The following is a 13,272-nucleotide window of genomic DNA, read 5'->3' on the forward strand; positions in this document are numbered from 1 at the left end:
TTCATTAATGCTAAATAGATCTTTAACATATAGATACTAAATTTTCTAGAAGATAAAACATTCCCTTTGTGCCCTACATCCCAGAAAGGGAATGTGCAAACATTTTCAAAAGCTTTCATGGGAGATAAAATATTGCGGATTTCTTTTCTAATTGCCAGGAGCAGTGTAACTGCACCAGCCCTGCCCATGGGTTTGGCTGAGAACAAGGCAGGATGACGTGCTGGATGCCTTCAGGTGGGTGAAGTTACCATTTCCGTGAGCGCTGTTGTGACAGCTCCCAGCAGCAATACTGCAATCACAGCACAGCAGAATTTCAGTGTCAGGGCTGTGTTCCAGCCTCCAGTCTCTGCTCTTTTCTCCAGCTCTGCACTGCCTAGCCCATGTTATCTAAACTTAAATGATTGAAAAGTAGAAATAGAGCTCAAAACACATCAGGAAAACAACACACTTCCCATCATACTAGACTGCAAAATTTCTGATTTTGTTCTGATTTAGGATATGAACATACCAGCTCTGCCTCTTTAATTTGATGGTGTTGTAAAGGACAGAGGAATTACAAAAAATGTGTTAGACAGCTCTGAGGTGGATACTAATACACACTTCACAGATTTCCCTGTCTTCCTTGGGGCAATGGAAAATCACAGGCTTATGATATTGGTCCTTACTGCTCTGGAAGTGTTTGAGACAGGGGTGTGGGGCAACATGTTTAGGTTTCAAAATGTCCAGATGTCCCTATCTGTATATTTGAGAATATAACCTCAGTCTTCAATTAAAAGGAGTGACCAGAAAAATGCTGATAGCCACACAAAGTAACAAATTAAAAAGTAAAATAATCAATAGTCATAGCTGACCATAAAACTGCTGAATGCCCCAAAAGAGTATGAGGTTTCAGCTATCTTCCTGTATGCTTTAAGGTAGTGTCAATGCAGTGTTGCACATGTGTTTTTCTTCAGAAGTCCCATGGAGGAATATAAAGCAAATCAGAAAACCCTATGTATGAAGATGATATCTTGACTACTGCATAGGTGGAGTTTTAGTTTATCCCAAGTTATTGCTCATAAATAGTTTAGCAGTCAGTTCTATCCTAGGGATTATTCATGGCACTACTTGAAAGACTGCTTGATCTATTGATCAGTGAGGAAAGTATGAGAAATCAAGTTGTTGCTTAAAATTAGGTTAATGATTGACTCACTGGACCCACCAATCTCATTGTGATTAAACATTGAAAAGTTATGCTTCTGCAAAGTAATGTATTAAAAACAATTTTGTCATTTTGATTTCTTACTGATTGATTTCTGAAAAGCAACAGTCCCTGGTGAATAACAAAAAATAACTTAAAACTGCAAGTTCTAAGTAGAGTTCATGTTAGTAAATCAGCCATTAGTCCAATTAATTACTGTTTGTGTCCAGAGATTAATTGTTTCTTATATGCTGGAACAACCAGAATATCTCCAGGATATTTAAAACAGTGATTGCAAAATACATTATTGAGATGTACAATATTTGCATCATTTGCATGTAGAGTGAAAATTTTCTGTTATCTTTTCTCTGTTGAGGCTATTGTTAGCCAATTGCTAGATTACTCAGAATACTTGTTGAGATCACAGAACAAGCCTGCAGTTTTTTTTATTTGTAACAAAAATTTAAAATAGCGAAATACATGACTATATTTTGCTTTCTTTGTGTGTAAGGTCACTTATTTAATTTTCCCCCCACTAATATAATTTTTAGATTTTACTAGTTAAAACCTAGGATACTGTGTTTATGTAAGGAGATAGGGAAAAAGAGTGGGAGACAATTTATTAGCAAAGAAAGACTTGTATTTGCAGGTAACAATAAGCTTCAGTAAAGGGAAGGTTTGGAAAGAAGAGCAGATTCAGTGTCAAGAGAAGTATCCAAACTAATAATCAAAATACATATGAAAAATAGTTCTGAATATTTTTTTACCATTTCTGGTACTGACTCACAATTTATCAAGCTGGTATTTTTTGAACCATGTTGAAATTTCCACAAGCTTTAAATTTTGTTACCTGATTACTATCTCCACACACCATATCCTTTTTTTTTTCCTTAGGTAGATGGATTTCTGCAAAACGGCATTAAATTTGATAAGGAATACATTTCTGGAGTTATTGTAAAAGAAGATTGTCTCCATGACCCAGAGTTCAACTCAAAATTTGTGCAAGAAAATTTCAGTGGCTGCTGCACACAGTGCTTGAGTTAACATCATTAGAGTCCAGGAGGTAGGAGTTAAACCGGTGTAAATTTCTTCAGCTCAAAATTTTAAGTTTTTGCTTCTTTCAGCTCCTCTTCTGCTATTGTAAAGAACTCACTTCATAGTTATAGCTGTTAAAAAATGCTAGAGAAAAAAATATTTTGAATGTCATAAATTACTTTTAGACTGTGAAAATGGCTTGTGTATCATGGCCATGCTTCATATGGAGGCTTCCAAAAATAGCTCAGAGGAAGAGTCTCTGCACAGAGACCCAAAAGGTCTGAATTTAATCCTGGTTCTCTAACTGATCTGCAGGGCGACCTTGGGCAATCTGTGTGCCATTTTCCTTCTTGCTAAAATGAAAATAATAATACTTATTGCCCTTGCAAAGCACTTCTAGAGTAAAGCATATGAATCGATATCTTCTCCTTAAGTATATGAAATAGCAGAGGAAACTCTTCCCACTTGCATTAGCGTGCTTTTAGCATTTAGAAATGTGAAATTATAAAGATTATTACATAGGAGGGAGAAGCCCAGAAGTGTTCCCCTAATCAATAAGTTGCCAGCTGGAATGCAAAGGAAAGCAAGTTAATGTACCATTTAGTGTAACAAAGAAGAAAATATATCCTTTCAATGTGAGTATGGCAGCTATCAGTGCAGTCATACTGTATTATCTAGCTGGCCTGCGTGCTGGTGTGGCAGTAGAACAGTATGAAACACACAGTTTGAAATCCCTACACTAGTTTTCAAGACTTACAGTTCTCCTGGAGAGATCTGTCAGTTTAGACAGAAGGGAAAAGCTAGACTTAAGTGCCCTGACCATGTGTGTGTGCCTTGTGCGCACGTGGGGACTTCCTTCCCCCTGGAATGCTGCTTTGCTTTCCCCAGCAGATCACCAGCAAAACCTGTCTTGGCACAGTATGCTTTACAAGAATGACAGCAAACACGATTTTTCACTTCTGTCCATAGGCTTTTGACCTGCACAGCCTTTTCACGGTCCATGCAGATGGATTCATTGAGCTCGAGTATTCATGCATTGCTTGTATAATATCTCTCAGTATTTTATATCAGGCACTGCACAAGTCCAGTGTCATCTACTGTGCAGCCTAGGTGAGCCCTGATAGTAATTAAAGTATTTTAAACCATCTGCTTAATTGCATAAAAAAATACACTGATGAGCTTGCACTGTTTGAATGATCTTCAAGAAACTATTAGGCTAAAGCAATTCCCTCTTGTAATGTTTAACTAATTCACAATGTTTGTTCTGTGAATTACAGTTGGTCTTTACACCATTTGTTAGTCTTACTTGTAGCAGAGCCCTGCTTGCTGCTACGGAGCCAGAAGATTCCTCCTGTTCTTCTTCCCTCTGCTTTCTCATCTCTGCCTGCCAAGCTCTTCATTGAAGTGAAGACTTTGGGAGCCGTGCATGTAAAAGCCAGTAAAATCCAGCCCTCTCCCTTCCCAGCCGTGCTTGGAGCCTTGACCCTGAGCGAGGAAGGATCCTTGTGCCAGCTGTCACCTGTGCACTCTGGCTCTGTGCCAAACACCCGCCAATGCTCACTCAGGGCACCTCAGTCTTTGTTCCAGGGAGAACAGGGAGATGCTGGAGCAGCGTAACCAAGCTGCACTTCCAGCTCCCTTGTCCAGCTCTTCAGCTGAGTGTCTGCTCAGCCCAGGCTGGGTCCTGCAGCAGAGCACAGCCATTTCCGTGGGCAGCATTAGGTCATGTAGCCATGCTGCCAGGTGGCCCCACCCAGAGAAACAGGACGGGCTTCCAGGCCCAGGTGCCTCAGGAGCCGTTCAGAGGGTGATGGGTGAACAGGGACAGTGGTCTGGCATTGTCACCTGGGGGACCTTCCCCTTAGGGCTGCTGTGGAGGCATGGCACAGCACAGCACGGCATCTGCACATCCCAGCTCCTCCAAAATGGGGAGGCCCCTGCTGCCTGTAGCTCTGGATTCTGCAGGCACAGGAGGCAGTGTTGGCCATTCCTGCTGTATGCCTGGCTCCATCACCCCTCTGCCTCCCAGCCAGAAAACCAGGAAACACAGGAGAGAAGGCTACTGAAGATATAGATAAGAACTGTAGGCTAGCAGACCTACTTCAATTTTCATTAAAAGTCAATAAAGTAATCCTTTCATAAGGATTGGAGTCAACCCATCACGAAGATTGTTTGAATATTCCATCCCTGCCACATGGGCAAGAGTCAGTGGGTAGTTTGTCCTGAGATCAAGCCCCACCCTTTCTGTTCAGAAATTTCCCTTACTGTTTAATTAAACTGCCTGAATGTCTCCCAAAAGCCACCACATAAGTATCTAATAGCCTGGATTACGAATATTAGGATAGTATGAGGTTATACCATTAGATGATAATCTAATAACCATAAACTGAAATAAATGTTTATACATTTTACTTGATATATATGCAAAAAAGAAAATTTGCTGTTGGGTGTGGTATAATGTTTATGATTAAATGCTTTGTTCATACTTGTATGTCAATCTATTAGTGTGCTGTTAATTCAAATGTTACTATGATGTATTCTATCGCTGTTAGCACATTTATCACAGGTAGATGTGAAACTTAGACAAAGGTGTACATTCTCATTAATGATGAGCAGCCTATTCATCTTACTAGAGTGTAATTAATGTTAGTTACAATACTTAATTTTTCACTGTTTGTCATGGTGCATATTTAGCATTTCTTCTGTCCTTTATCAATCTGCTCTCCTATCACATGAGCACATCAAAAAGATATATGTAAGTATCTGACCCGTTTTGATGCCTAATTTTTATACTTTTCCAAGAACTGGAATATTTTTAATCTTATCCTGTAGGCAGCACAGTTAGCTAAAAAAAACAGACTGGAAAGTGTTGTCCATTGCTTTGGGGTTTGGGTTCATTTCATTTGTAATAATAACATAAAAATCAGATAGTGAAGTAAAGCAGGGCGCACACCATGAAGACACAGGTACTACTTGCTGTGGTGTTGTGCTGTGCTTGTGTGGGGTTATAGTGGTGCCAGTTGTTCTCCTGGATTTTCAATTACATGGTTTTTGTACTCTAAGGCTGTTAGTGCTAGTTAAATATGTTGTGTGAGTGATGCAGCTCCAAAACCAATAGAAGCATGGAGTATCTGAAAAGTGTACATTATTCTGTAAATAAGTGCTACAAGAGCTTGTTTTATACTTTAGGAGCATTGCTTTGTCAATAATGTTGTTAGCAGTACAGTGCCAAACCACAGTCCCGTGTGCAGTGGTGCAAGAGGGGAAGAAGTTATGGCTAATGTGTCACACAGCAGGTGGGAAACAAGTCCTGCAGAGGTGGGTAAAAGGGACTGAGCACTGTGAACACATTCTTGGATTTGCTCCCCAGCACGCCAGTAAATCCAGCTGAGCTGGAATCCTAGGATAAGTCCATACTTTTGTACTGGTCCCAGAAAAAATACAATCACCTTAGCTGAAACCTGGGCATCAAAGCATTTTTATTTCATTTTCATCCATAATTCCCAGTAATCTGGATTGAAAGAGAACTGATCCTTCCATTAATTGTTGTTGAATTAAATTTTTTGGGAAAAATATTTGAGTTGGGTCAACCGAACGCATGAGGTACAGAATGGATTTGGGATGTGTTTTCTCAAAATTTCAAGGAACTGTCTCTGAGAGAAAGCACAACAATTCCTATTTGTTAGTCTCTTAAATGGTGGGCATTACACTTCTAATCTATTAGGAATTAGCTGTTTTTTTCTGTGAAATGACTTCTTTTGTAAACCACTGTTCATGCCAGGCATGAAGCTGATCACATTTTCAACATAATGACATCTATCTTGATGTCATTCATTTGATTTCATTCAAACAATCAAGAGCTTGCAGAAAAACATAAATCTATTACAAAATCCTTAAAATAATGCATTTGTATGCCTTGGATTAATTTCCTTTTGATGCACCACAATTGAAGTATAAAGGAATCAAACACAGGAATTTAACGTATTTCAGTATGAAAATTCAATTTGGACACAATTACAAGTGGGTTTAATTGTAGTTTCGTAGCAAATGAAGAATAAATACCCCTAGCTAGGTTTAGGCATTTTCAAGAAAATGATAGTTGAAGGTGCTCCATAGTGATTGAAGTATAATAATAACCTGTGATGTGAACAGAATTGAGTAGGGTTTTTTCCCATGCTACCAAAGTAATACTTTATAACACTGACTTATATTTCTATGACTGCACCAAAATCTTCTTACTAAAAAACCCCTTCCTTTGAATTTTCTATGGCAAAAAGACCAAAGTTTTCCATCTAATAACAAAATTCCTAAAATAATAGACTCTGACATTCTCTTTCTACCCACTTATCCCTCAGCCCTGACTCATTTGAATACAGGGAATTGCTAAAATGAAAATGTCTCTTTTTAACAGATAAAGATTAAATGCAAAGAAACTATGAAGTTGCCTTTAACCTTCATAGCATCACAAAGCTAGGTATAACAACAAGCTGTAAAACACACCAGAAAGATGAGCATTTCACTCCATTTTGATTTGCCCATTTTGCTTTCAAAAGGAATTTATAAAAACACCCAGGAACAATGAACATTTGAACTCAAAATGGTCCAGGTTTATTTTTACTCCAAAAGAAGTCTCAATAGAGATATTGATTTTCTAGCATTCATCCAATATTGCACAGAAAATGGACCTGACCTTGCAATCCCTAGTGGAGACATGGAAGCAGTCATTACAGTCATGGTTCCCATTGATTTTAGTGGCATTACTTGCATAAGTAAGGGTTTTCAGGATGTGACCCAGTGTCCCATTTGCAGTAAGACCAAGTGTACGTGGATGTCAGTCCCACTCCGTTCAGCAGACTGCAGTTTACACTCCTGTCCTATATTCATCCTATGGTTTTATTCCTGCCTATTTATTCTACATATTTTTTGTTTTCTGTCCCAGAGAGCCTCATCACTATGAGTTATCTCTGGTGAGAAGTACCAGTCCTCCTGCCTGCCTTAGCGGGTTTTTTTCACTGTATCTTCAAATGTCAGAGTTGATGCTTGCACTTACAGATCCTTCTTCCTTTGGTTCTGTTGTCTGTGATGATTTTAAAAATACTTTGGGCTAGGCACTACCTCTCACTGTATGTTTTTAATCTCTAGGACCAAATGAGAAGGAGACATTACTGTACTTTGCAAAGTAAACACCGAGTAGTGGAAAACTAAAAAACTCAGAGAGTGATTTTTTTCTTAACCCTTGGAAGGTTTCTTGTGCCCCATGGCTCCTACAGGAAAGCTACTCCAGAACCTCACTGCTCAGATGGATAGAATCCTCTTAATTGTAACTAAATCTACCACCAACATTTTATTCAGGTTTATTCTTGTGACAAGCTTGTCTTTTACCTCAAAAGGTTCTTTTCTAATACTCAGTGAGTATTTCCTCACTAATGTAGCTATGATGCATCTTTTAGTTTCATTAATTGTGAACAAGGTGCAGGAGAGGTGTGCAAGAAACAGGATGACTACATGTTTGTACAGTGCCTTGCACAATTGCCCAGTCATGGTTCAGGGCTCCATAGGCTGACTTTGTTTCAGCAGTGAATAATAATGACCCTCCAGAACACACTGCATGCTTTATTCCAGATGGACACCATTAATTCCTTCAATTTTCACTGAGATGCAGAGCTTTAGAACAAGAATACTAGCAACTGATTCTTTTTGTCAGTGGTATTTTCAAAGAAATGAAGAAATGAAATGTACAGTATATTTCAGTTTGCAATGATCATTCTGTTGTTCCATTTGCAATGGAAATGAGCATATAACATATTCATGTGTACAGATAAGGAAAATGACAAACATTAACATCTCTTGCTCAATTCATTTATAATATTCAGTTTAAACAAAAATCCTTCTATTCCATAGTTTTTAGTTTTGTTCCTGTAGCACAATGCAAAACAAAACAAAACAAAAAAAACCCAAAAATAGAGAGTTAATGGATAAATTTAATTACTTTCTAAGCAAGTTTCCTGAAAATTAGTATAATCTAAATCACAAATTCTTTGCAAATCTATCTATTAAAAAGATATAATTCCATGCCAATTTTTTTTAGATTTTTGTATGTCTTTTAAATATAGTCACTTACGAAATCAAATAAACCAAGAGTGTGTATGTACACACTCATATTTTTGTGGCCAAGCAGCCTTTGATGTGCGACTCAGCCTGTTTAAGCAGACTGCAGTGTTTGCCTTCTCAGTGTCAGTCCATTTCTGCACAATTTAATCTGCCACTAAAGAGAAGTTTTTTGTTCTTACGGGTGGGTATAAAACAGTATGCCAAGGATAAATCGGTGCAGCTTGCCTTCCTTAAAATTTTAGGCACAACCTGAATGTGCAGCTCTTTCCTTTTCTCATCTCAATGGGATGCTAACCTAACAATCACTATTTTAGGACAGGGAAATTGTTTTGAGCAGAAATAAATTGTCCTGCCAGTATTGTTCCATGGGGTAAAACCAAGGCACATTGGGCCTGGGGTTCATAGCTTATGATATCTGGTTTTGGAGGACTGGGGTGAAAGTAAGAACATGTAGAGAAAGAAGAAGAAGAATTAAATATGAGTTCTAGATAGTTCAACTGAGTTGAAGCAGTTCAGCAACAGACATCCCAGAATCCTGCAAAGAGGCTTATTCTCCAGCTCCCTTGCCTGGCGCATCCCCATCTCCTATCGGAGCCCCTGAGGGGGTTTTCTCTTTAAGTGTGAATTCCCTTTTTTCCTCTTTTGTTGAGGTATCTAAAGATATTGGGCTTTAACTTAGGGCTTGTATTTGCTGAACAAAACAGGAAAAAATATCTGTAGTTTTTTCTGCAGCTGCCAGGAAAGAGAAGTCCATTATTTGTAGCTCTAGGGGAGCAGCAGAGGAGGGGTCTTTTTGTCTGCTTTCCAAGACCTGGTGTGGAGGCTATTGAGGTCTGGGAAGGGCAGGTTGGGGTAGCCACAGCTGCAACTGCACCAGGGTTTCTCAGGAAGGCTCAGGCTGGGCAGGGATCTGTGTGTGGCATTCGTACCTCGCCTGCTGTGAAACAGAGTTCTCAGCTTTGGATCTCAGTGAAGACAAAATAAGCTGCCCCTCAGGAATATGGAGCTGAGGCTGGCCTGTCCACAGCTGTCCTTCCCCCTGGCAGCACCTCAGGGCAGCTGCTGGCACCTGCAGAATGTACCCTGCAAATGTGGCCGCAGAACAGCAATGCCACAGGTATAAAATCCTTATGATCAGACGCTCTCCATTGTGACCCTGAACAAGTTAATCACATTGCTCCTCTTGAAGGTTCATATTGCCACGATATAATTTATGTGGGCCCTCAAAGATAGATGGAGATGTCAGCTATTGATTACAAGGAATTGCTGCCAGTCAGTCTTTTTGTTGGTTTCCATCCTTGTGATGTGTTTTAAAAAATATTGTATGATTCAAAATTATACCTGTAAAACCTACAAGTAGAAAATTACTGTGTGCATTTATCTTTAATAACAACCTTGCGAATATTTATAGTACTAGTAGAGTAGAATGTGTTATACTAGTTTATTTCCCAGTCTGTTTTAGATGATATTATTCATTAGTAGTCGTGAAGTGGTATGACATATTTTTTATGTTGCTTGTTTGTAACAAAGGTTCTTAATACCTTTTCATAATCAAAGGGGATAAACGCTAACATGGAATATGGGAAATTGTGCTTGCAAGAGCACAGTGTTGTCTTAGGGTATTAAATTAGCATTTGGTACTGCTCTGCTTTGTGTGTATTTCTAGCAAATGTTTCAGCTACAAATCACTATAATACACCTGTATTCTGGTTCTTCAATTCATATAGCATTTAAATCCTGCCAATACTGTGTCTTATAAATATAAATATGCAATTTAATTTAATTCAAGCATGCAACACATAATTTTTTCTTCTAATTAAAATATGATATTGCAATATGGGAGCTGCCTGGGGCAAACAGGACGCATCAGATTGCCAAGCCAAAGGGAATTCTGAGGCAGCTCTGGAGGCTGGCAGGGGAAGCGGCCAACCCGCTTCCCTCGGCGCAGGGCCCCAGCCATGCCCCCGCCTGGAGCCGCGGTGTTTGCGGAGCTCGCAGGCGCAGCCTGGCTTTGCTGGCCCCAGCGCAGCCCCTCGCCGGCCGCGCTGCGGCCCGCGGGAGCCCGGCGGGCACGGCCCGGGCGCTGCCGCGGCCAGCGGGAGCCCGGCGGGCACGGCCCGGGCGCTGCGCTGCCCCGCCGCCCTGCCCGTCCTGTGCGAGCTGGCAGAGGCGGCACGGCCGTGGCAGCGCCGAAGTTGGCTGATATGCAACAGAACTCGGATCGTTCTGGGGAGGAGGAACTGCCCCACGGCAGCAACTCGAGGGATTCCTATAACGCTCTCTCAGAATCGAGCAAAACAACACGAATAGGCCTTCTGCATAATGATTCAAAAACTGTTAATGGCCATTTTTAGTAACATAGCAACGGCCAAACGCTTGAAAAGAGGAAGTTTTCATTGAGAAAGCGTTTCATTTTAAACATTGAAATTTGGTATAATGTAGTGTCTGAAATAAGTTTTGAAAGGAAGCTGATGATTAAGAAGAAATGCAGTGGGCATTTAATAAATGGAGGAGCCGCAAGATAATTAACTGGCATGCATAAAGATTCATGCTTTATACCAAAATTTTAATTTTGCACATAAATGTGCCTGATGTAGGCAGCATTTAATCACCTAGCTGACAGGAGTAACTACTTTCATTTAACCTTGACTGAAGATCATGAATTCTAACAGGTTTAATTGGATACATCATTTAACAGAATGAACAGAGCAAATTTTTCTCAATTCATAGGTTCTGATTGACATGCACCAGCAATAAGGCGTTGCACAATTAAAGCTGATCTGTATTCCTGGCCTGGGCAGCAATTGCCATAGTGATGTGACACTGTTTGATCACTGTGGCACTGAAACTATACTGAATTTCCCCTTGTTTTGAAAAGGGCAATGCTTTAAAAAAAAAAAAAAAAGAGAAAGATAAAGAGATTTTGGCACTTTTTTTTTTTACATTAATCACATTTATATGCACAAACTGTAAGGGAAGGAACTTGTCTTGTTATCAGTAACTCAGAGGAAAGAAGGAAAAATGGTATATTCTTTTATCCATTTAGCACATTATTTACAGAAAGTCAGAAATGTGTATAGTCAAATGAATTATAACACATTAAGGGCCTGATTGTTCTGGGCCTCCATTTGAATAGGAAGTCATTCTGTGCAGCTCCACTATTCACCTGTAGTTTGGCCTCTGTCCTTGCCCAAATCAGTTCCATATCACAGATATCTTGCCAGCTGAGTCAAGATACTGAGAAGGGGTATTGCAAATGAGGTAGAAAAGGATGAGAGGGAAGATGTGGTACCCAACAGTAAGCTGCTATATACTTTTCCTGGCACACAGTGTGTCATATGATAAAACCTTTAAAAAATACATGGAGGAGTTGGCAACTTCCAGTTCCCCATATGGCTCCTGCCAGCACTTTCTCTGCCTCTGGCACCTTTCACAAGTTCTGGATTTGACCTTCATGAACTGGAATTGTTCTTCTATTGTTCAACCATAAACATATACATACATATGCACACACACACACACATATATATACACAAATGTGTTCTTTTATGTCTCTATCTTCGACTTAAATTTTTGCTTCCAATACTTCCTTTTAATTTTTTTCTTTTAGAGGAAGGTTTGCCAAACACTAAATGGTCTGAGGGCAGAGAAGCACACAATGTGTTTCAGCCTGGCTCAGTAGAGCCAAAACTGCTGTAAAAAATCCTTCCTAATTCCTGAATGACCTCTGAAAAATCTTTAAGGAAGTTCTGCTCCCCACCATGAGCATTGCAGCATCCATGCTCAGAACAGCAGATAGCTTTTCCACCTTTTTTTTTCTCTGCACTCCCTTAGCTTCAGTGCCTAAGTGCTGGTCCTTGATCTCACCTGAAGACAGACCTATTGCTATCCATCTGACAACCTTAATTTCTTTTTAGGCAATATATATATCAAGTAACAAGATTTGTAGGAGTGCATTGCAGTGGAAGACAGAAATCTTGGGGAAAGCTGGAATCCTGATTGGCTCAAAGACATGAACTTTAGAATCAGGACAACTAGCTGTATCAGAAAAATACTTTTTTTGGTCATTTTAGAAGCCTCTAAAATTCAATTACTGGCAATACCTTCCTCTGTCAGAGGTATTTCCCACATGATTTATTGTAATACTGGCAAAGGTATTTGTCAGTATAATTCATCACTCACTAACATTTTTTAGTTTCAGGTAAATGATGGGATCACATCCCCAGCCCCTGCAGCCTCATAACGTGCCTTGGAACCACAGCAGGTGCTTTTCTTCATGCATGGCCAGTTGTCAGTCGGTGCCTGGATCTTCCCTGTGCAGGAAGGAGAGGCAGGATTCAGTCAGCATGGCCAGCAGGACACGTTTTGAGCATAGGTGCTGCCCGTGCTCCCCTCACACAGCAGCAGGGGTAAGTAACCTGTCCCCACTCTGCCTACGCCTGAGCCCCTCTGGGCTGCGTGAGTGCTGCAAAACTGCTGGGCCCTTCTTTAAAGGGTATCTTTGGGCTCCATTTAGAAATGCTTGTGCTGTAATTTATTCCAAATTTCTCCAAGCCTTCTAATAAAATAGCTATCTGTCTCAACACACAGCTCCTTTTAATGTCCTATTTTACACACAGGTTTCACTTCATGGTGTCCTCAAGGAAGACTTGAGGCACCCATTCAGCATTTCTCTAGGGAGATTCCCAGGGCGCCCTTTGGCCTTCCCCAAGGCACACAGAGCTTGTCAGCAGCACAGCTGGGATAAAGTACAGCCCTCTGCCAGGAGCCAGTGCTCAGCTCTGGCTTTCCCTGGGGAATACTACGGCATTCAGTAGAGCTGCATGGACACATACTTGCCGAGCTGAAGGGAATACATATTTGCTGCTGGAGAGAATCATTTCTCTGGCTGCCTGGATGGCCCCAGCCCCAACCACTGGCTCTGTTCATGGGCACCCAGTGACACC

The sequence above is a fragment of the Vidua chalybeata genome, chromosome 7 (genome assembly GCF_026979565.1).
Source record: "Vidua chalybeata isolate OUT-0048 chromosome 7, bVidCha1 merged haplotype, whole genome shotgun sequence".
Classification (NCBI taxonomy): Eukaryota; Metazoa; Chordata; class Aves; order Passeriformes; family Viduidae; genus Vidua; species Vidua chalybeata.